Below are 21,541 nucleotides of genomic sequence, written 5' to 3'. Positions count from 1 at the left end.
TTTGTCTCTTGCTATGAGCCTACCAAGGTAGAAGAAGCTCTTAAAGATCTGGATTGGATCAATGCCATGCATGAAGAGTTGAATAACTTCACTCGTAATGAAGTTTGGACTCTTGAAGAGCGACCAAAAGGTGCAAGAGTCATTGGAACAAAGTGGATGTTCCACAACAAGCAAGATAATCAAGGTGTTGTTGTGAGGAACAAGGCAAGACTAGTTGCAAAGGGGTTCTCCCAAGTTGAAGGTTTAGATTTTGGAGAGACCTTTGCATCGGTTGCAAGATTAGAAGCCATCCGTATCCTACTTGCATATGCATCACATCATAAAATAAAACTATATCAAATAGATGTGAAAAGTGTATTTTTAAATGGCTTTATTAATGAACTAGTCTATGTTGATCAACCTCCCGGGTTTAAAGACCCTAGATATCCTAATTATGTTTATAGGTTGTCCAAGGCACTATATGGGCTTAAGCAAGCCCCAAGAGCTTGGTATGAGCGCCTTCGGGACTTCCTCATTGAGAAGGGCTTCACCATTGGGAAGGTCGACACCACACTATTCACCAAGAAGCTTGATGGACATATCTTTATTTATCAAGTATATATTGATGATATCATCTTTGGATCATCAAATGAGGACTCATGCAAAGAATTTGGTGAATTGATGTCGAAGGAGTTCGAGATGTCCATGATTGGTGAGCTTACATTCTTTCTTGGTTTTCAAGTCAAGCAAATGAAAGAAGGCATGTTCATCTCTCAAGAAAAATACACAAAAGATCTTCTCAAGAGATTCAAGATGGATGAATGTAAGCCAATCAAGACACCAATGCCTACCAATGGACATCTCGACCTAGATGAGGGAGGTAACCCGGTTGATCAAACTCTCTACCGTTCTATGATTGGTAACTTATTATATTTAACCGCATCTAGGCCCGACATCATGTTTAGTATGTGTATGTGTGCTAGATTTCAAGCTAATCCTAAGGAAACATATTTAATTGCCGTAAAAAGAATCCTTAGGTATCTTAAGCACACACCAAGCATTGGCCTTTGGTATCCCAAAGGAGCTATATTTGAATTAGTTGGCTATTCTGATTCGGATTATGCTGGTTGCAAAGTTGATAGAAAGAGCACATCCGGAGGGTGCCATTTGCTTGGTAGATCACTTGTGTCTTGGTCCTCCAAGAAACAAAATAGTGTGGCTTTGTCCACTGCCAAAGCAGAATACAATGCCGCGGGTGCTTGTTATGCACAAATCTTATACATAAAACAAACTTTGCTAGACTATGGTGTAGTTCTAGAAAAGGTACCTCTTTTGTGCAACAATGAAAGTGCGGTAAAACTTGCAAATAATCCGGTTCAACACTCCCGCACCAAGCACATAGATATCCATCATCACTTTCTAAGAGATCATGTTGCTAAAAATGATATATCACTAGAAGGTGTAAGAACCAAAGATCAATTAGAGGATATCTTCACTAAACCGCTAGATGAGGCTACATTTTGTAGATTGCGGAATGAGCTCAATGTACTTGATTTTAGTAACTTCACTACAAGATGAGCTTGTGTTGTCCCTTGCATTCATTGTAATATACAACATGTTTGTTTTTTGGTAATGCATATAGGGCTTGTCTAACATGGTTAAGATAACCACCGAAAAGCGTGTGAAGAAGCTTAACCTTGGATCAAACTTGACAAGCAACTAGATTTACCTACAAAGTATTGCATATGCATGGATGTTGTTTTGTCGTTTTGTTCCATTTGCCCTCTTATTGCCTATTTTCTTAAAAAGGAATTATAGCCTAAGGCAAAATATTTTGAAAAATATGAGGGTTTGAGAGAGGTCACTCACATCAGTCCCAATTGGTGTTTATTTGGATCTTATTCTCGTTGGGACTTGATTGGGAACAGGCAGCGCGAAGGAACATTGAAGATTTGCTAGAAAAGAGTGACCGAACGCTGCACCGGACTCTGTAGTCCAGCGTCCGGTCAGTTCACAGGAGGTGAACTACTATTGAAGGAGTGACCAGACTCTGCCTTTCAGCGTCCGGTCAGAAGACAACTCAGCGTCCGGTCGTTTGAAGAGGAAATAGGCTGAGTTGACCGAACCCTTCCTGCGTCCGGTCATGGACCACCGGACGCGTCCGGTCGTGATTCTAGAGGAATTGGACCTCTCTAGAATCGACTGGACGCTGGGTGGTAGCGTCCGGTCGCTACCACCAGAGCGTCCGATCAGTAGATCTCATGCGGCATCAGGACTCTTCTTCCGTTTCCTATTCTATCATGTTGGGGGACCCATATAACCGCTCGTGTCGTACCTTGCCCCGCATCTGCCATGACCTAGCCCTAGCCAGCGCCGCCGTAGCTCCTCCACGCTAGCCACCGCCGTGCCCTAGCCGACGCCACCGCAACTCCTCGCGCCAGTCTTCACTGTGCCACTGCACCCCTTCGTCCACGCTTTGCCCCACCGAGCAGAGCCACCGCCAAGCACCACCGCTGGTTGCTCGCGCTGTTCCAGTGCACCACCGAGTCACCGAGCCAAGCTCCATAGCCCGACCACTCCAGCACCACCTAGTCCCTGCTCTAGCACACTGCCAAGATTCACTGCAAAGTTCTCTCTCATTGCTCCACGCCGTACCATCGATTCACTGCGTTGTGCAACCCTAACCCTAGCCGGCTTCTGTGGTTCCCCCGCATGACGTCTCTTCTTTTCATTGGATTGCCGTTTCATCAGGTAGAAAGCCCATCGTCTCAATTTTGTATCTAAATTGCTTGCTTCCTAGGGTTTCGCATCTATTAGATATATCGTATTTATTTGTATATCTATCTATTCCATCGTGCAGTGAGTCGGTGCCATTGAGGTGACAGGTCCAGTTGTCAGTTAACTCAGAGCTAAGCTCACGAGTACGGATCGAGGCCAAGCCTCGAGAGTGTCAGTGGATAGTTGGTCTTGTCAGTGGCAGTTTTTCTCTTGTCAGATCAGATGGCTCGCACCAAGAACGTTGGTGATGGTCCAGGAGATGACGATTAGAGGGCCCCGCCTCACTTGCCCATAGGAACCAAAGGCAAGGCGATGAAGCAGGTCACATCTAAGAAGCGGAAGTACCCCGATGCAGAGACAGTGAGAGCAGCAGCAGTCGTTGAGGCCATAGAGCGTGCCGAGAGAGGCGGTGCTTGCAGTGGTGTTGTCATTGTAGATCAGCAGCTTACACCAGCATAGAGGGCAACAGTTGAGGAGGCTGAGCGTCGTCATGGTGGTCCACCTAGGACTGTCATGATGGCAGGACATCATTTGGCTATTAAGGAGCCTCAGCCTCAGGGGGAGTCCCAGTAGGAGCCACAGTAGTGGCCCCCACTAGCAGAGCTTCAGCCAGCTCAGGAGACTCAGGAGGGCCAGTAGACCGAGGAGGCTGAGGAGACCGAGCAGGCACCCCAGCTACGCCACTCTAGTCATACCCATGTTCTAGTCTCACCGAGGCCACCGACATAGTGGAGGGGATCACATCCACCACCTAGACCACAGGGTCCACCTCTAGTGGTACATCTTGACTTGAGGGCCACCACGGCCAGACAGGTTCGGCAGCTGAGATTTGTAGAGTTCAAGGTGTGGTTTCCTCCGAGGAGGGATGAGAGAGCAGCAAAGGGTTTCTACACGTCACTGTAGGAGGATTTCTATAATGCTTATCTCAATAGTGGGGTAGTGTTCATATCTCAGAGAGTCTATAGTATTGAGGCTATTGTAGCAGCAGCCGAAGAGCATATCCGCCCTTACTTATCATATTTGCCGGGGCTGACAGATCTGATTGGTCGGACAGGATTGTATGTACCATCTTGGGTTCAGCAGTTCTATGCTTCGCTCTACGTTGACCCGCAGCATAACTTCATACACTTTGCATTCAATGGCAGAGACTACAGGGTGATGAGTTTTAGGGCTAGGGAGATACTGAGGCTACAGGAGCAGCCTGTCATATTACATGAGGTATGTTATGGACAACAAGAGCCTCCCAGGCATCCTCATGGAGGTTTAGTGCCCCCTACTGATCTTGTGCGACATTGCTTCAAGGACCCCTTTGGTGAGGGGTCAAGGAGGAACCCCAGTGACCTTACTCCTATAGCTCGAGTGCTAAAGGCTATCATCAGGAGGACACTACTTCCCTGGTTGGGATATAGAGAGGGTCTGACTCGCCTACAACTCTGGCTCCTCAATGCCCTGATGCAGCAGACCGTGTTCGACATTTGGGACCTCCTTCTATCTGAGATGGAGGATACTATAGCTGAGGGCTTCAAGGGTCATAGGCAGCTTCCATATGCACATTGGATCACTTTTCTGATGCTTAAGTCTGTGTAGGTTAGGACCCCTAAGATGGTTGCAGAGTACAAAGGTGCCACCACTGAGTTTCTAGCTTATAACATGGCACACAGGATCAGGCACAGCACACCACAGGCATCCACTCAGCCCAGCCATCATCTAGATGTTCCAGAATCAGTAGCTCAGCAGGATGAGATTATCAGAGGCATAGCCGCTACTGAGGAGGAGCAGCTTGAGGCACAGCAGGAGGTGACAGAGTCTAGTGATAGTTCGGATGATGACTATCTGTCGATTCCTCATATGCCTCCATGCAGACATGATGCAGAGGCTGGTAGTTCTAGCTCAACTCCACCTACACCGCAGATGGACCCTGCCTTGATTGCTATTCTTGAGCGGATGCAGCAGGATTAGGCACGATAGGCTCAAGAGACAACTGCAAACTTTGCATAGTTTCAGGCTCGTCAGGACGAGTTCCAGCGATAGTAGCAGATCCTCCAGCAGCAGCAGCAACAGATGCATCAGTAGCAGTTACTCATACAGTAGCAGCTTATGGAATTTATGTAGCATGTAGCAACAGCACTTGGGGCCCCATAGCCACAGCTTTTGCCCTAGCTTGCTCAGCCTGTCACCACTTTGACGATTCCAGCAGTATAGCCCAGTGGGCTTTAGAGTCAGGGACAGCCTCCAACTCCATTTGCTTCTCCCATAGTTTAGGTGTCCCAGTGGTTGTCCTCACTAGTGGTAGCCCCGCAGTTCACACCATATCATACGGGCTTCTCACCGGATCAGTCATCCTCGCTATTTGTGCCTGACACATCAGTCTCCAGGAGTCTTGGAGCATCTTTCAGCAAGTTGACAGGCATGCCTACACCGCCACATATGCATACTGTCGGTCCTTCTACAGCAGTCCCTGTCACCATGACTACTTAGAGGCTCCCTTCATCTGTTGCCTCTTTAGATCCTACGACAGATGTACCAGCAGCATCACAAGCCACACCTGCCCCAGCTCAGACCCAGACCGCTTCAGAGACACTTCTAGCCACAGAGGGTCTGTTAGTACAGAGGTCAGGGTCAGATGATGATGGCACCCAGTTTCATCTTGCTCCTCACACCTCAGCGCCTGGCTCATCCACTACAGCCCTGCCGACTGACCCTTAGGTTTTGGTGTTTGACGCCAAAGGGGGAGAGGGTTCGAGTATGTAGACTCAAGGGGAGCGACATTTAGGGGGAGCTAGTTATCTATTATTAGCTTATCTATACATTTGGAGTTTTATTTGTGTGATACACTATTACTATTATGCATTCATGTGTTACTTTCATGCATATTATTATATCTATGTGATAGTGTTATCTACGTGATTGTGATACATGACATGTGTGATCTCTACTTTGTATTCATTGGTATGTCATATCACTTGTGTTATGCTCATTTGCCTTTGCTTCCGCGTTTATACTCCAATGCAAATGAGCTTTATTACTTGTACTCATGCTTAATTCATATCTTTTGAGTACATCGTGTTGGCTTGGGTCATATAAGCTTGACTAACACTTTTGTTCTTATCGACAAAAGCTTATATGAACCAAGCCCGTCAAAAACCTCACTCTTTCATATACTCGAGGTGGTATTGTCATCAATCACCAAAAAGGGGGAGATTGAAAGCATCTAGGCCCCTTGTTGTGTTTTGGTGGTTAATGACAATACAAGATTACTATGACTAACGTGTGTTTTGTAAAGGCAATTAAGTTAGGTCATGGTAATGGAGATCGATTGGGCAATCGAGGTGGTCATGCCCCTACGATGGAAATCATTTCGGTTTTCAAAGGATGGACGACAAGGTTAAGGATAACTAGTTCTAAGTGTCGATTGGAGTTGGAGAGACACTTAGAGTAGTTTAGGACTTTGTTTTTTCCTTTGGCCGTACTATTAAAGGTGGTATGAATGGGTAGCTTGACCTAGATGAGTCTAGTGAGTTAGGTGTGGTGCACACTTGTTAAAACTAGCACTAGGTAGCTCCTACGAATGCCTAAGATCCTTTGGAGCAAACTTCATTCACATATGATCGAGAGTTGGAAGTGAATGCAGGGTCAAATGCTAACTAGACGCTGGCTCCGGTGCGACCGAATGCTGGCCGCAGGGTCTGGTCAGTTCATTTGATCAAGGTGACTGCGTTCGGTGCGACCGGACGCTGGAGTGGTCAAGTGACCGGACATTGGGAGGCAATGTTCGGTCGACTCCAGTAAGGTTCTAGAGAAGGAAATCTGTGACCGGACACGTCCGGTCAATACTGACCAGACCCTGAGGATCCTGCGTCCGGTAGAGTACAGTAAGCATCCAGTGAGGGTTTAGTGCGACCGGACACATCCGGTCAGTGGTGATCGGACCCTGCCAGCGTCCGGTCAACACTTAAACACTGGTGTGCGGGTTGAATGACCGGAGCGTCCGGTCACCCCGCAGAAGCTCATAACGATTCGTTTTTCAGGCTGCCTTATAAATAGAAGCTCCACTCGTGTGTGGAGTTACTTTTGCTCATTCCAATAGCTAAGAAACACGTTTGTGAGTGCCAAGAAGAGCAAGGTCCTAGTGAGGTGATTGAGATTCATGAATCCAAGAGAGTAGTCTCATTAGTGAATCAAGAGTAGCAAAGTGTGCATCCATCGTTCTCATTAGGCTTTGCGTGGTCGAGTGAGAGTTCGTGCTTGTTACTCTTGGTGATCGCCATCACCTAGATGGCTTGGTGGTGATTGGGAGCTTGGTGATCACCCGGCGGAGCTTGTGGGTGACCCAACTCAAGTTGTGAGTGGTTTTGGGTGATTCGCCGCAACGGAGTGTCGAAGAATCAACCCGTAGAGAGCACTTGATCCTTGCGCGGATCAAGAGGGAGCTACGCCCTTGCGCGGGTGCTCCAATGAGGACTAGTGGGGAGTGGCGACTCTCCGATACCTCCGCAAAACATCGCCGCGTTCCTCTCTCTCTATTTACTTTGAGCATTTACTTTGAGTAATTCAATACTTGTCTTTACATTCATAGAATTGCCATGCTAGAGTAAGTTTGGAACATAGGTTGCAAGTCCGTTGTGTGTTAGATTAATAGAAATACTTTTCTAGGTACAAGGGGTTAATTGGGCTAACCATAGGTTTTAATTATTGCAAGAAAATTTAGAATTAGCCCAATTCACCCCCCCTCTTGGGCATCTTGATCCTTTCAATCTTGTTCCAAGTGACACTAAAGTTCTAAAGATTTACTTTTTGAAAAACACAAAAATGCTACATGATGAGTCCCTATATGATAAAACTTGAATTCCTACCAGAGCCATACATGTTATTTAGGTTATAAAAACTTCCACATATATGGTGCTTGCTTTTGCATTGTGTTTTGTCAAGCTTTGTTGACCCTTATGAGAGATTTGTCATGCTCTTAAAATCAAGATAACGTACACACCACCAAAATATGCACTACTCCTACACTGGGGGTAGGCGTAAGAACATGCCTTCTATTAAGATCCACCCAAAAATGTTTTACTCTTACACTAGGAGTGAACACCAAAAACGTGCTTGTTAGGTTCTCATCCACCAAATAAATGCTCCAAGTTCTTATTGCTATCTCTCAAAAGTTTTGTTGTATAAAAGAGACATGGGGACATGCAAAAGTTATTCATAAAAATGAAGAAGAAGAAATAAAAGAAAAAAAAAGAGATGAGAAAAAATAGACAAGTGTTCGAGATATTTAAAACAATGGGTACTTTGATGCCCGTCTGAAAAAAGAGAAGAGAAAGAGAGATAAATAAGATAGCCCTTGCTCTCTAACAAATGTTTCCAAGTTTCAAAGGAGAGATATGTTTTCAAAGAGCATAGTAGAATTAGGTTAGCCATCATATATATCCTTCCATATATTCACACACATGCACATCTTGATTTGATTGTATGACTCAAGTCTCTTTGGATCTATTGTTTGACTTTACAATATATGCATTGCAAGTATGCTCTAACTTTCTCCCTACATATGAACTTCTCATAAGCCTTAGTGGTAGGAAGAGAAAAAGGCATACGTCTTTGTTGCCTTGGTGAGGATCCACAAATACCACATATATTGAGAGACTTGAGAGTGTCATACAATGGAATCTCTGAGTTTTATTTTAAAAACTTATAAAAACTCCAGAACAATGGTAGAACAAAGAACTTAAGACATAGTGCTTGACTTGATCGTTCTGTCTTTCAATTGCTCAAGACCCAAGTAAAAGCTGAGAAGCCCTATGATTGAAGGTAATATGGGTAAGTTTTAAAGCCAGATCAGTTTATTCTAATCCGGATGAGAATTTTTTATTGAACGCATGTGTACTTTTGAGGCTTGAAAATATTGTAGCAACTCATTATCCATTGCTGAGTTTAACTTTGCTCAAGGACGGGCAAAGATTAAGCTTGGGAAAAATTGTTGACGATCACTAACATAAATTATAAACCATCAACATAACCTGTATTTATACTTAATTCCATCACCAACATAGGTATAAGAGTTTAAACTAATAAATTCTATGAGCTTTGGTAAATATCTGTATGCAGAAGAATTTATCTAGAAAACAGCTTCCGGGATCACTGTCATACCTTCCAAACAAGCAAACCAACGATACCAAGTGATTCAACCTGTGAAAACTGCGAAAGACAACTCTAGAAGGTTCCAGAAGACACCACGCCGAAGCTTGGGCCAAACGGCCACGAAAGTGAGCCGGCCGGCCCAAGCCCTAGGCCGGCCGGCCTGCTACGGAGTCCGTTTGCCCTCCGCCGCCTCTTATGCGTTTCCAAGATCTACACCGTTAATTTAAGGCACTTTATAGATAGTGTATCCAACGGTGATCGAGGAAATTGACGCGGATTGATGACGTTGTTTGACGAGATTTTGTACCAAATTTTTCTCGCATGTGCGTATGTGCTATCAAGGAATATTTTGTACTCGAAGAGAAGATAAATGAATAACAAGCATATATATGTGCATGTATGTTTACCTGTGCTAATTATGTATGAGAACAAGATATATAAGCTTGCAAATTGTCTAGGCTTGTACACGATATGAGCTCGTACAGATGCGCTTGTATATTCACGTGGACTTGCATGTACGTCCATGCATAGTGTTATTGTATAAATATTTCTCAAGGATACATATTGGATCTTATCTGAAGAGACCAGAATTCACCAGGCAGCCGATGTACATGGCGTCTGTGGATACGAGGGGGTTGAATCTGGATCTTGTACGTATTACACGGCGTATAGGTGAAGCGGTACGGTCTTATACTTCAATCACAGTCCGGCCCGGTGAATTTTTGGATTGTTTACACAAATCGGAATTCTTCTAGAAGGGTTACCACGTGAAGATAACTCCTTTGGATAGATAAGCACGTGCTTTTCATCTTGTGCACGAGGAAAAAATCGGCGCCGGGCATCTCGGGCACGCTAACAAACTCTGGCGGCGCGGGCGTGCGGTTCAAGAGGCTCCGTTGCTACCCTAGCTGCTGCCTATATAAAGAAGGCCTCTACTTCACGGGAGGGGGATGGACGCCTGGCCGATTGGATCACAGCCGATTGGATCACAGGAAGGGCAGCCGCCGTCATGGCGATCACGATCACTAAATAGAGAACAGACCACGATCACTAAATAGAGAACAGACCTTTGATCCTCGACTAAAATAGGCTCTAGTTCTGGAATTTTTTACGTTCAGGACTAGAAATACCTTTAGTCCCGGTTGGTGGCTCCAACCGGGACTAAAGGTCCCTGCCCAACGGCTACTGCGCTAGACAGAGGTGGCATGGACCTTTAGTCCCGGTTGGAGCCACCAACCGGGACTAAAGGTATACTTTTACTCCCGGTTAGTGGCTCCAACCGGGAGTAAAGGTCTACTCCCGGGCCGTGACTACGCCCGAGGTTGGAAAATTACCTTTAGTCCCGGTTGGAGCCACCAACCGAGACTAAATGTCCCCCCTTTATATATCGGCCGTCTCCTTCTTCCTTCCCGAGCCCGAGCTCAGCACATTTTGAAGCTCACTGCACTAGTGTTCTTGCTTCCTCCCTCCCTCCATTGTTCCTCCATCCATTCTTCGATTCCTCCGTCGATTTCTTCGATTCCTCCGTCGATTCTTCAGTTGTAAAGGTTACCAATCTCATACTCTCATTTTTCACCATTGTCTTATGTCATTTTATTCACTATATATATATGGTTCTTTATTGTGGTTTTTTTTCATTTGTAAGCAATTTGAGCTCAAAATCACTTCAAGATTGCATATTTACATGAAAGAAGGTTAAAGTATATATAAATATAAACTTAGAAAATAGTTAGAAAATTATAGCAAATCCGTACTAGTTGAACTTGCGGACCGTGTTCAGCTCGGCGAGCATGTTCTCTGCCGAGCGGTAACGGATGTCAAGGAGGAGCTTTGATTCTACGAGGGAGAGCGGCAAAGGTCGTGGAAGACCGTGTTCCCTTCCTCGTAGAATCGGAGCTCTTCCGTGGCCAAGTACGGTGCCGTCCGGTGGAGAAATGCTCGCCGAGATGATCACGTAAATAAGTTCAACTAGTACGGATGATTATTTATTCACATGTCCCGATATCGTCGCAGTAGTCTGTCAATCACCGTACCCAAACGTAGTATATATATAAATATAAACTTAGAAAATAGTTAAAAAATTATAAAAAATCCGTACTAGTTGAACTTGCGGACCGTGTTCATCTCGGCGAGCATGTTCTCTGCCGAGCGGTAACAGACGTCAAGGAGGATCTTTGATTCTACGAGGGAGAGCGACAACGGTCGTGGAAGAACGTGTTCCCTTCCTCGTAGAATCGGAGCTCGTCCTTGACCAAGTACGGTGCCGTCCGGTGGAGAAATACTCGCCGAGATGATCACATAAGCAAGGTCAACTAGTATGGATGGTTATTTATTCACATGTCCTGATATCGTCACAGTAGTCTATCAATCACCGTACCCAAACGTAGTATATATAAATATAAACTTAGAAAATAGTTAGAAAATTATAGAAAATCCGTACTAGTTGAACTTGCGGACCGTGTTCAGCTCGGCGAGCATGTTCTCTGCCGAGCGGTAACGGACGTCAAGGAGGAGCTTTGATTCTACGAGGGAGAGCGGCAACGGTCGTGGAAGACCGTGTTCCCTTCCTCGTAGAATCGGAGCTCTTCCTTGACCAAGTACGGTGCCGTCCGGTGGAGAAATGCTCGCCGAGATGATCACGTAAGCAAATTCAACTAGTACGGATGATTATTTATTCACATGTCCCGATATCGTCGCAGTAGTCTGTCAATCACCGTACCCAAACGTAGAATATATAAATATAAACTTAGAAAATAGTTAGAAAATTATAGAAAATCCATACTAGTTGAACTTGCGGACCGTGTTTAGCTCGGCGAGCATGTTCTCTACCGAGTGGTAACGGATATCAAGGAGGAGCTTTGATTCTACGAGGGAGAGCGACAACGGTCGTGGAAGACCGTGTTCCGTTCCTTGTAGAATCAGAGCTCTTCCTTGACCAAGTACGGTGCCGTTCGGTGGAGAAATGCTCGCCGAGATGATCACGTAAGCAAGGTCAACTAGTACGGATGGTTATTTATTAAAACATGTTTTTGAGCTATAATGTATTAAAAATGAGTATAGAGATATAGATAATTTTATAGTTTCTTAATTTTATTTGTTTATAAAAGGAGAAATTTATAGTGTATTAAAAAATGAGTATAGAGAGTAGATGGCAACTGCTTCCGGGTCCTCGGCCTCTCATGGGTTTCCAAAGCGACTTAGGCCGGGCCGGCCGGGCCTCCCTCTCATTCCATGCGGCAAGTGTCGTGATGAGACGAAGATTGTGATGGAGTACTGAGTGAAGAAGGAGGGTTCCAACAAGGATCGTATCTTCTACAAGTGTCTGGATCGTAATGTGAGTTATTTTATCATATTTAATGATTATGGTTAGTTTATACCTATTTTCATGATGGTTGTGATTAAAGTTCTAATTTTTTGTTTTAATTTCAGTGGGATGGCAGTGGACGATGTTCAGGCTTCTACTAAGAGAAAGAGTATATTGAACTCGTGCAAAAATATCTTGCACAACAGGCAGATACGGCGGCTAATGTGGCAGTGATCCAGCCGAAGAAGCCCAAAGATATTGCACAATTGGGGAATCTGTCTGTTTTAGTTGAGATTGGTCGCGAAATCCTTGTGCTCCTGAAATGTATTTTAGCTTTAGTTCTTTTAGTGATAGTTGGGATTGTCTACATTGTAGCGATGCTTTCATAAATTTGTATCTTTTGTGGTGGCACACATGTTGTATAAATAATTAATTATGATCTAGGTTTTAATATGGTATTTATGTCATGTAATGCAGATGAGCCGGCATTGGATGTATAATGCTGATCGCCGCTTCCAAGAGTTCATTGACGGCGTGCATTCTTTGTTACGTGCGGCCGAGGCAAACAAACGCAACGGTTTCATGTGCTGTCCATGTGCCATATGTAAGAATACGGTGGAATATCCTTGCTCAAGGACTCTTCATTCACACTTGTTCAAGTCGGGTTTCATGCCAAACTATATTTGTTGGACGAAGCACGGAGAAACCGGTGTTGTAATGGAAGAAGGTGAAGAAGAACAATGGGACGACAATGATATTATTCTCGATGGTGCGTGCTTCAATGATACTGCAATGGGAGAAGCTGAAGAAGAGGTAGCCGCAGAAGATGAGCCGGCTGATGATCTTTCTCAGGTCATTCGTGATGCACAAAGAGAATGTGAAAGTGAAAAGGAGAAGATCAAGTTCGAGCGGATGCTAGAAGATCACAAGAAATTGTTGTACCCAACTTGTGATGTAGGGCAGAAAAAGTTGAGAACCACACTAGAATTGCTGCAATAGAAGGCAAAGAATGGTGTATCTGACAAGGGATTTGGAGAGTTACTAAAAATCCAAAAGAAGATGCTTCCGAAGGACAATGAATTGCCCGCCACTACCTACGAAGCAAAACAAGTTGTCTATCCTATGGGGCTAGAAATCGAGAAGATACATGCATGTCGTAATGACTGCATCCTATACCATGGCAAAGAGTACGAGAAATTGGATGCATGCCCGGTATGCCATGCGTCGCGGTATAAGATCAGGCGAGATGACCCTGGTGATGTTGAGGGCGAACGTCCGCAGAAGAAAATCCCTGCCAAGGTTATGTGGTATGCTCCTATAATACCACGTTTGAAACGTCTGTTCAGAAACAAAGAACATGCAAAATTGTTGCAATGGCACAAAGAAGACCGTAAGGTAGACAATATGTTGAGACACCCTGCTGATGGGTCCTAGTGGAGAGCAATCGACAGAGAATTCCCGGAGTTTGCAAATGACGCAAGAAACTTAAGGTTTGCTTTAAGTACAGATGGTATCAATCCTTTTGGAGAGCAGAACAGTAGTCATAGCACTTGGCCTGTTACTCTAAGTATCTACAATATTCCTCCTTGGTTATGCATGAAGCGGAAGTTCATTATGATGCATGTGCTCATCCAAGGCCCGAAGCAACCTGGTAATGACATCGATGTGTACCTGAGACCACTTATTGATGAACTTCTCATTTTGTGGAATAAAGAAGGTGTACGTGTGTGGGATGAGTACAAATAGGAACACTTTGATCTGCGAGCATTATTGTTCATAACAATGAATGATTGGTCCACTCTAAGTAATCTTTCAGGACAGTCAAACAAGGGATATAATGCATGCACACACTGCTTCAGTGATATTAGAGGTGTATTCTTGAAAAAATGTCGAAAGGTCGTGTACCTTGGCCATCGTCGATTTCTTCCTGCAAATCACCCCGTAAGAAAGAAAGGCAAGCATTTTAAAGGGAAGGCAGACCACCTAACCAAGCCTCGCAACCGAACCGGTGAGGATGTACTCGATATGGTCAATGATGTGAAAGTCGTCTTTGGAAAAGGACATGGAAGCCAACCTGTTCCGAACGACGCTAACGGTCACGCACCCATGTGGAAGAAGAAGTCCATATTTTGGGACATACCCTATTGGCAAGTCCTAGAGGTCCGCAGCTCGATCGACGTGATGCACCTAATGAAGAATCTTTGTGTGAACCTGCTAGGCTTTATGGGTGTGTATGGAAAGCCTAAGGACACATTTGAAGCACGACAGGACCTGTGTTGTTTGAGAGAAAGAGACAACCTGCATCCAGAGAAGACAGATGATGGACGCCATTACTTATGTGCTGCTAGCTACACTCTAAGCAAAGAGGAGAAGAAAATCATGTTTGAATGCTTAAACAACATCAAGGTACCATCTGGATTCTCCTCGAATATAAAGGGTATTATAAATGTGCCAGAGAAGAAATTCTGTAACTTAAAGTCCCATAACTATCACGTTCTCATGACGCAATTACTTCCAGTTGCATTAAGAGGAATTCTACCTCCAAATGTACGTCTAGCCACCGTGAAGCTATGTGCATTCCTTAATGCAATTTCTCATAAGGCAATTGATCCAACTGATCTAGCTAAACTACAGAATGATGTGGTTCAATGTCTCGTCAGCTTTGAGTTGGTGTTCCCTCCTTCCTTCTTTGATATTATGACACACCTCCTAGTTCACCTAGTCAAGGAGATTTTCATTCTTGGTCCTGTGTTCCTACACAACATGTTCCCATAGAGAGATTCATGGGAGTCCTGAAGAAATATATTCACAATCGTGCTCGCCCAGAAGGAAGCATCGCCAAGGGCTATGGAACAGAAGAGGTCATTGAGTTCTGTGTTGACTTTATTCCTGACCTTGACTCGATTGGTGTTCCTGAATCAAGACATGAGGGGAGACTAAGCAGAAAGGGGACACTAGGGAGGAAAACATATATTGGTACGGATGATGATTATTTCAATAAAGCGCACTACACAGTTCTACAGAACTCCTCTTTGGTAGATCCGTATATTGAGACACACAAGGATCTCTTACGATCTGAGTTTCCAGGGAAGACTGAAGCTTGGATTACGCGTAAGCACATGGAAACTTTCGGTGGTTGGTTGCGAAAAAAATGTCATGGTGATGAGAGCATCCATGAGCAACTGTATTTATTGGCTACGCAACCATCATGGCATATCGTCACATACAAAGGGTACGAGATAAATGAGAACATATTCTACACAGTAGCCCAAGATAAAAGGAGTACCAACCAAAACAGTGGTGTCCGCATAGATGCCACAGACCCGAATGGGAATAAGCAGACATATTATGGACGCATAGATGAAATATGGGAACTAGAATATGCACCTACTTTGAAGATCCCATTGTTCAAGTGCCAATGGGTCAAGGTGACCGGAGGCGGGGTAACAGTAGACAACGAGTATGGAATGACAATAGTAGACCTTAGTAATATTGGGTACAAAGACGAACCATTCGTCCTTGCCAAGGATGTGAATCAGGTGTTCTATGTCAATGATATATCTACCAAACCAAAAAGAGGGAAAAATGATAATGACTCAACCAAAGAGCCAAAGCGCCACATAGTTCTTTCAGGGAAAAGAGTCGTCGTGGGAATTGAGGACAAGTCGAACATGTCAGAAGATTATGAAAAGGATGATCGAATTCCGCCCTTCAAAGTGAACAAAGACCCTAGCATCTTGGTAAATGATGAGGACACTCCATGGTTACGACACGATCATAACCAAGGGACATATGTAAAGAAGAAGTTCACTGCTGTGCCCACTTGATGATATAGTGATTTAATGTAGTGTGTATTTGAGATATTATGTAATAATTGTGAATTCAGATGTTTATTATGTCATGTTTCAAATTAAATCAATGTTTGATTTGGTGGGATTTCTCTCTCAAAAAGGTAAATTAGGATATTGAGTAATGAAAAATTAAAATATTAACGTTAAAATGATGTGAAAACAAATTTCCTGTCCAAAACCAATAGTTTTAATAATTTTAATTAAACACTACATTTTTGCATTAACGAAATAATAAATATTAGTTACATTAGGTTTTATAATTGTAACAAAAAATAAAAAAAGTTAGGTTATAGATTTTTCCTATGTGCAATAAAGAAAAGAAAATCCATATTTTTAACAAAATAATTTTATGCCTTTTATTTAATTTACTATGTATTTAACAAAAACTATTGCATTTCTATTGTATTTAACAAGACTATTGCTTAAAACAGGCGGGAAACAAAACTGCAGGCCATCTTTACTCGTGGGTGGGAAGCCCACCCGGAGTAAAGGTGGGCTGCAGTTTCGTGGCCTGCCAAAAAAAACCCTTTACTCCCGATGCGTGTTACCAACCGGGAGTAAAGGTATACCTTTACTCCCGGTTGATAACACGCACCGGGAGTAAAGGGACCTTTACTTCCGGTTGGTAACTCGCACCAGGAGTAAAGACCCTTTACTCCTGGCTGGTGGCTGACACCGGGAGTAAATCTCTCTGGTATATAACCGCTAGCGCCTGGCACAGATCGATCCGCTCCTCTTCTTCCTCGTCGAACACCGCCGCCCTCTTCTTCCTCGCGCCGCCGTCCGTTCGCCTTCCGTGACACCGCCGCCCTCTTCTTCCTCGTGCGGCCTCCACCGCGTGCGCCCATGGCCCTCCTCCGCGCGCGCCCATGGCCCTCCACCGCGCCCACCTCCACGCGCGTCCGAGGCCCTCCACTGCTGAGCTCGAGGTGATCAGTTCGTCTCTCTGTACATTCTGAGACGGTGGCCAGAAAACTTCAAAAAATATTATATTTTGCTGTGATACCGAATATAGATGTTCTAAAGTAAATTATAAATGTCCTAGATTTTATATACGCAAATATCATATAAAAATGAAGGAAAACTTCAACGTTTCTTCATTTGTGAACTTTGAATATACAGATATAATATATTAATGTTGCTAAAGTAATATGAGCATTACATATTTTTTCCAGGAAGACTATCTTCAAACTTTATATCATAGCATCAGAGACGAAGTACTGTGCCTGTAGAAGAAGAAAATAAATTCTTATCATTTCGGAAATAGTAATGGTTATATTAGCTATAAGACACATATACTTATATTTCATAATGACTTATACTTACATTATCAGCATAGAATTTTCTCATATGATGAATGACTACATGGTTCACATGGTACATAGGATCACAACATCACGCACCGACACCGCCCTAGCCCGCCTCACGTCGTCGTCGTCAGCACGCCGGCCCGTCTCACGTCGTCGTCATCAGCACACCGGCCACCACGCCGACACGTATATATACGTCATTTGTATTCATATGCATGTATATATACGTCGCGGAGCACCGCCGCCCTCGTTCGCCCATGCGTTTCTATGTATATGGTGGAGCACCGCCGCCCTCATTCACCCATGTGTATAGACATATATACGGCAGAGTGGAGCACCGCCACTCTTGTCACACCGCCCTCTCTCACGGCCAAGTCGATCAACATTTATATTATCATTATCATTAACGCTAAACAATCACACCAGGGCGAACCACGCTGTTGATGTCACCGACGTGGTTCGCCCTAGTAACCGACGCAATTCGCCCTCGGCCATTTATGTATAGCCCTAATTCACCCTAGTACCGATGCAGTTCGCCCTAGTGTGGCGAATTGCGTCCATGACCGAGGGGCAAGATTTAATAATGCATATTGTTCGTAGATTTTACGCATGTAAGCAAAGATTTGACGTACTATATATTGGTTTTGTTTTTTGAAGCTAGATGGGCGACCCGAGAAACATGGATGAGGAGGAGTTGATGATGAATTTGATCAACACTGGCACTCAAGTTGCCGGCGATGATGGTGCTAAAAATAACGTGCAAGAGGATGCAGATGATGGGAGTTAGTACTTAGCTCTTGAACAAAATGAGCAACAACATATTGGCCAAGTATATATTTTTTATTATTAGCTATATATATTATCATATGTCTTATGTGTGCTCATGACATTAAAAATAATATTTATGTTTAGTAGCCCTCTGGATCGACATCAACAACTACAACGAAGAGTAAAAATGTTCGAGGTCCCAAAAAGCCATTGGAGGGCCGCTTCATCATCTCGGAGTTCAATGTGGATACAGGAGAACCGGGGGACCAAATAAAATGAAATTTGTGCACCACTGTGGTTACCTTGTACGGGACCGGCTCCCGATCAGTACCCGCGAATGGAAGAAGAAGACTAATGCTCCTCATATCAGTTTTGTCTCCGATCGTGACAAGATGTTAATTTGGAAAGATGTCTTGGTACATTTCACGCTCCAAACAGATGGTTATGATGATATAATAGATGGTGATGAATTGAAGGAGCAAGTTAGGGATTGGGCAATGAAGAAGATGGCCACCTAGTTTCAGACTTGGAAGAAACACCTATACATGACGTATGTCAAGAAGAACATAGCACCAGATTTTACTGTCCCAGGCCCGATCTCAAAGCAGAGGCCCTATTGGGATGAGTTTGTACAGTACAAGACTTCGGAAGAGGGTGTGAGTCGGGTGATAAAGAACCAACGTAATGCCCAACAGAAGACATACCACCATAACTTGGGATCAGGTGGCTACCTGACTGCCATTAAGAAGTGGAACAAAATAGAAGCAGACCTTCTTGCCAAGGGTATCAGACCAGAATCACTCGAGTGGGGAGAACGTGCAAAGAATTGGTTTTTTGCTCATGGGGGAACACTGGACCAGGAGACAGGGATGTGCGTTTATGGCGCAAGACTGCAAGAAGCAGCAGAAATATTGTTTTATGCTTAGAGAGCTACTGCTAGTGGTGCGTTTAGGCCCAATAGAGAGAAGGATGAACTGACATACACCATCAGGACTATTGAACATGGTGGCCGAACTAGAGGCAAAGGAAGTGTCTCATGGGAGAATGGATTCCCTTAGGATAGACCTTCCTACAGAAGCCGCCAGAGAAAGAAGGAAGAAGAGGCATAGCGGCTCCAGAGGTTGGAGGAAGCGGTGCGTGAAGCACAGGAGCAGGAAAAAAACCTTGAAGCAAGAATGCAGGAGGAAATCAGAAGGCAAGTGCAAATAGCAGTGAGTGCAAGCAAGCAGGCATCAGATCCAGGAATCAACATTAGCCAATCTATTTAGTTGAAAAGCAGTTGCGCTTCCATGGAGATACCAAATCCAGGGGACACAGGACTATGCTTCCCTATGGATGACGTCACTGAACCTTGTACAACATGTGAGCTACACATTCTGAAGGGGAATTCCACAATCAAGGTGGCTATCGGTCTTTTTAATCCTATCGACCGAACCAAGACACCAAGGATTCATGGGAATATAATCCAAGAAGGATATGCTACCATCTCGGTAGATAAAGCTGAAAAAGGTTTTAGTGATTTGCCTCTTGACATTCCTGGAGGTGATGGCGAGAAGACTCTAGAAGAAGCGGAGAAGACATTCATTCTATAGCGCAAGCGCTACATCATCATTCCAGGGATGTTGGCTCCACCTCCTCCTGAACTACCTCACCATAGGTATGTGCAGATGAAAACACTACATCATTAATTTGTATTGGCTTAAATAATTAACAATCTGCTCATAATAATATGTCATTCCTTTTTTTGTAGCAGATCCTCCCCCAACCTAAATCCAATTGTTTAATCGCCAGATCATCATAGTGCTCTGTATGATGACATTGTGTTGGAAGGCAAGGCTGCATCCACACCATCTCTAAGGAGATCTCCAATGCCGTAGCCGCCACCTCCAAGGAGGTCTCCAACACCACTGCCAACACCTCCAAGGAGGTCTCCAACGCCTCCCCTGCCCCCGCCTACCAAGAAGCCTAGCAAGAGGCCAGCCCCGCAAACAAAGAACTAGTCCCCGCCGGCAAAGAAAGCCACCGTGAAACCAAGGGCTATTCCCAAAATAATATCTGAAGAGAAGGAAGAAGGAACTGATGCATATAAAAAAGATATGTCTAGATTCTATGACAAACTTAAAAAGAATCAAGAAGCAAGGAGAAACTTGGAGAAACCATACTTCTTCGTAGCTCCAGATATTCTAAAAAAAAGGGTGGCTTCTTACCAGCAACAACAATAGGAATCTCGTAAGCCGTCCAAATCAACGTTATCGGACTATGATCGCACTCTCACCAAGTCAATTGAGGCGGCACAGAAAAAGAAGCGGGCAAGGAAAGGAGTTGCCCAACTCGGACAACAAGCGCATCGATCAGTCCCCCCGCTAGTTGTTGGTAATGAATATGGTTCGAATTTAGGATTAATGCATCAGGCAAACATACCTCCGGATGTCAATTTGGATCACCTTGGTGAATTTATTGATGAGACTGATCTCGACCTTTACTAGATGTTTGGTGATGGAAACATTGAGAGTGCGGCCGAGGTTGATATTTGGAAGAAAAAATTTGTACTAGGCCAGAGTCTATACAACCCTCAAGCCTTATCTGATCTAGGGACGCAAATGTACTGCTAAACAAGTGGTACATGCAGGCGTCTACCGGTGGAGACTTCTGCATTGGTGTCAGAATTAGAGACGAACATTGGTTCCGTGGCGATGATGTTATGTATGTTGACTTTGCAGAATTTCATCAACTATGTCACCTGACCTCTCTGGACAAAGTTATCATTAGCTGCTATTGCCTGTAAGTAATAATTCTTTCGATCTATTATTAAACTCATCATATGTGTGTATATGCATATAAATTATCCTAACAAGTATTATATATATGCAGATTTACAATGACAGAGCTCAGAAAGGAAGGCTGCAATGAAATTGGTTTTGTTGATCCCCATATAGTATTCAAAGACCCAGTTACTCCAAAAACTAATTGGAAGTCTGAGTCAGAGAGTAACCTCATGAACTTCTTAGTGAACCAATGCCACAAGAAGGATATACTCTTTCCCTACAACTTCAAGTGAGTGTTAATAATGTCGATCATCCTTAATGGCTCATATATTGATTCTAGTTAATTAATGAGTGTTATGCGTTATATCCTATAAACACATGCAGCAATCACTGGATATTGATGGACATCGATCTGGTGAAAAGTCACTTGATAATCTATGACTCGATGAGAAACCCACAACAAGACTACCAAGATATGATAGATATTATCCAGAGGTAATTTCGGTATCTCTAGCAACTATATATACACACAAACATGATGATTAACTATATCTGATGATGTAGCAAATTTTTTATTGGGCAGTGTTTGGAAAACCTTTATTGAGAAGCAACACATAGGAAAATGCAATGCGCCACTTAATGTAATCC

The sequence above is a fragment of the Miscanthus floridulus genome, chromosome 2 (assembly GCF_019320115.1).
Source record: "Miscanthus floridulus cultivar M001 chromosome 2, ASM1932011v1, whole genome shotgun sequence".
Classification (NCBI taxonomy): Eukaryota; Viridiplantae; Streptophyta; class Magnoliopsida; order Poales; family Poaceae; genus Miscanthus; species Miscanthus floridulus.
This window is presented reverse-complemented; position numbering follows the sequence as displayed.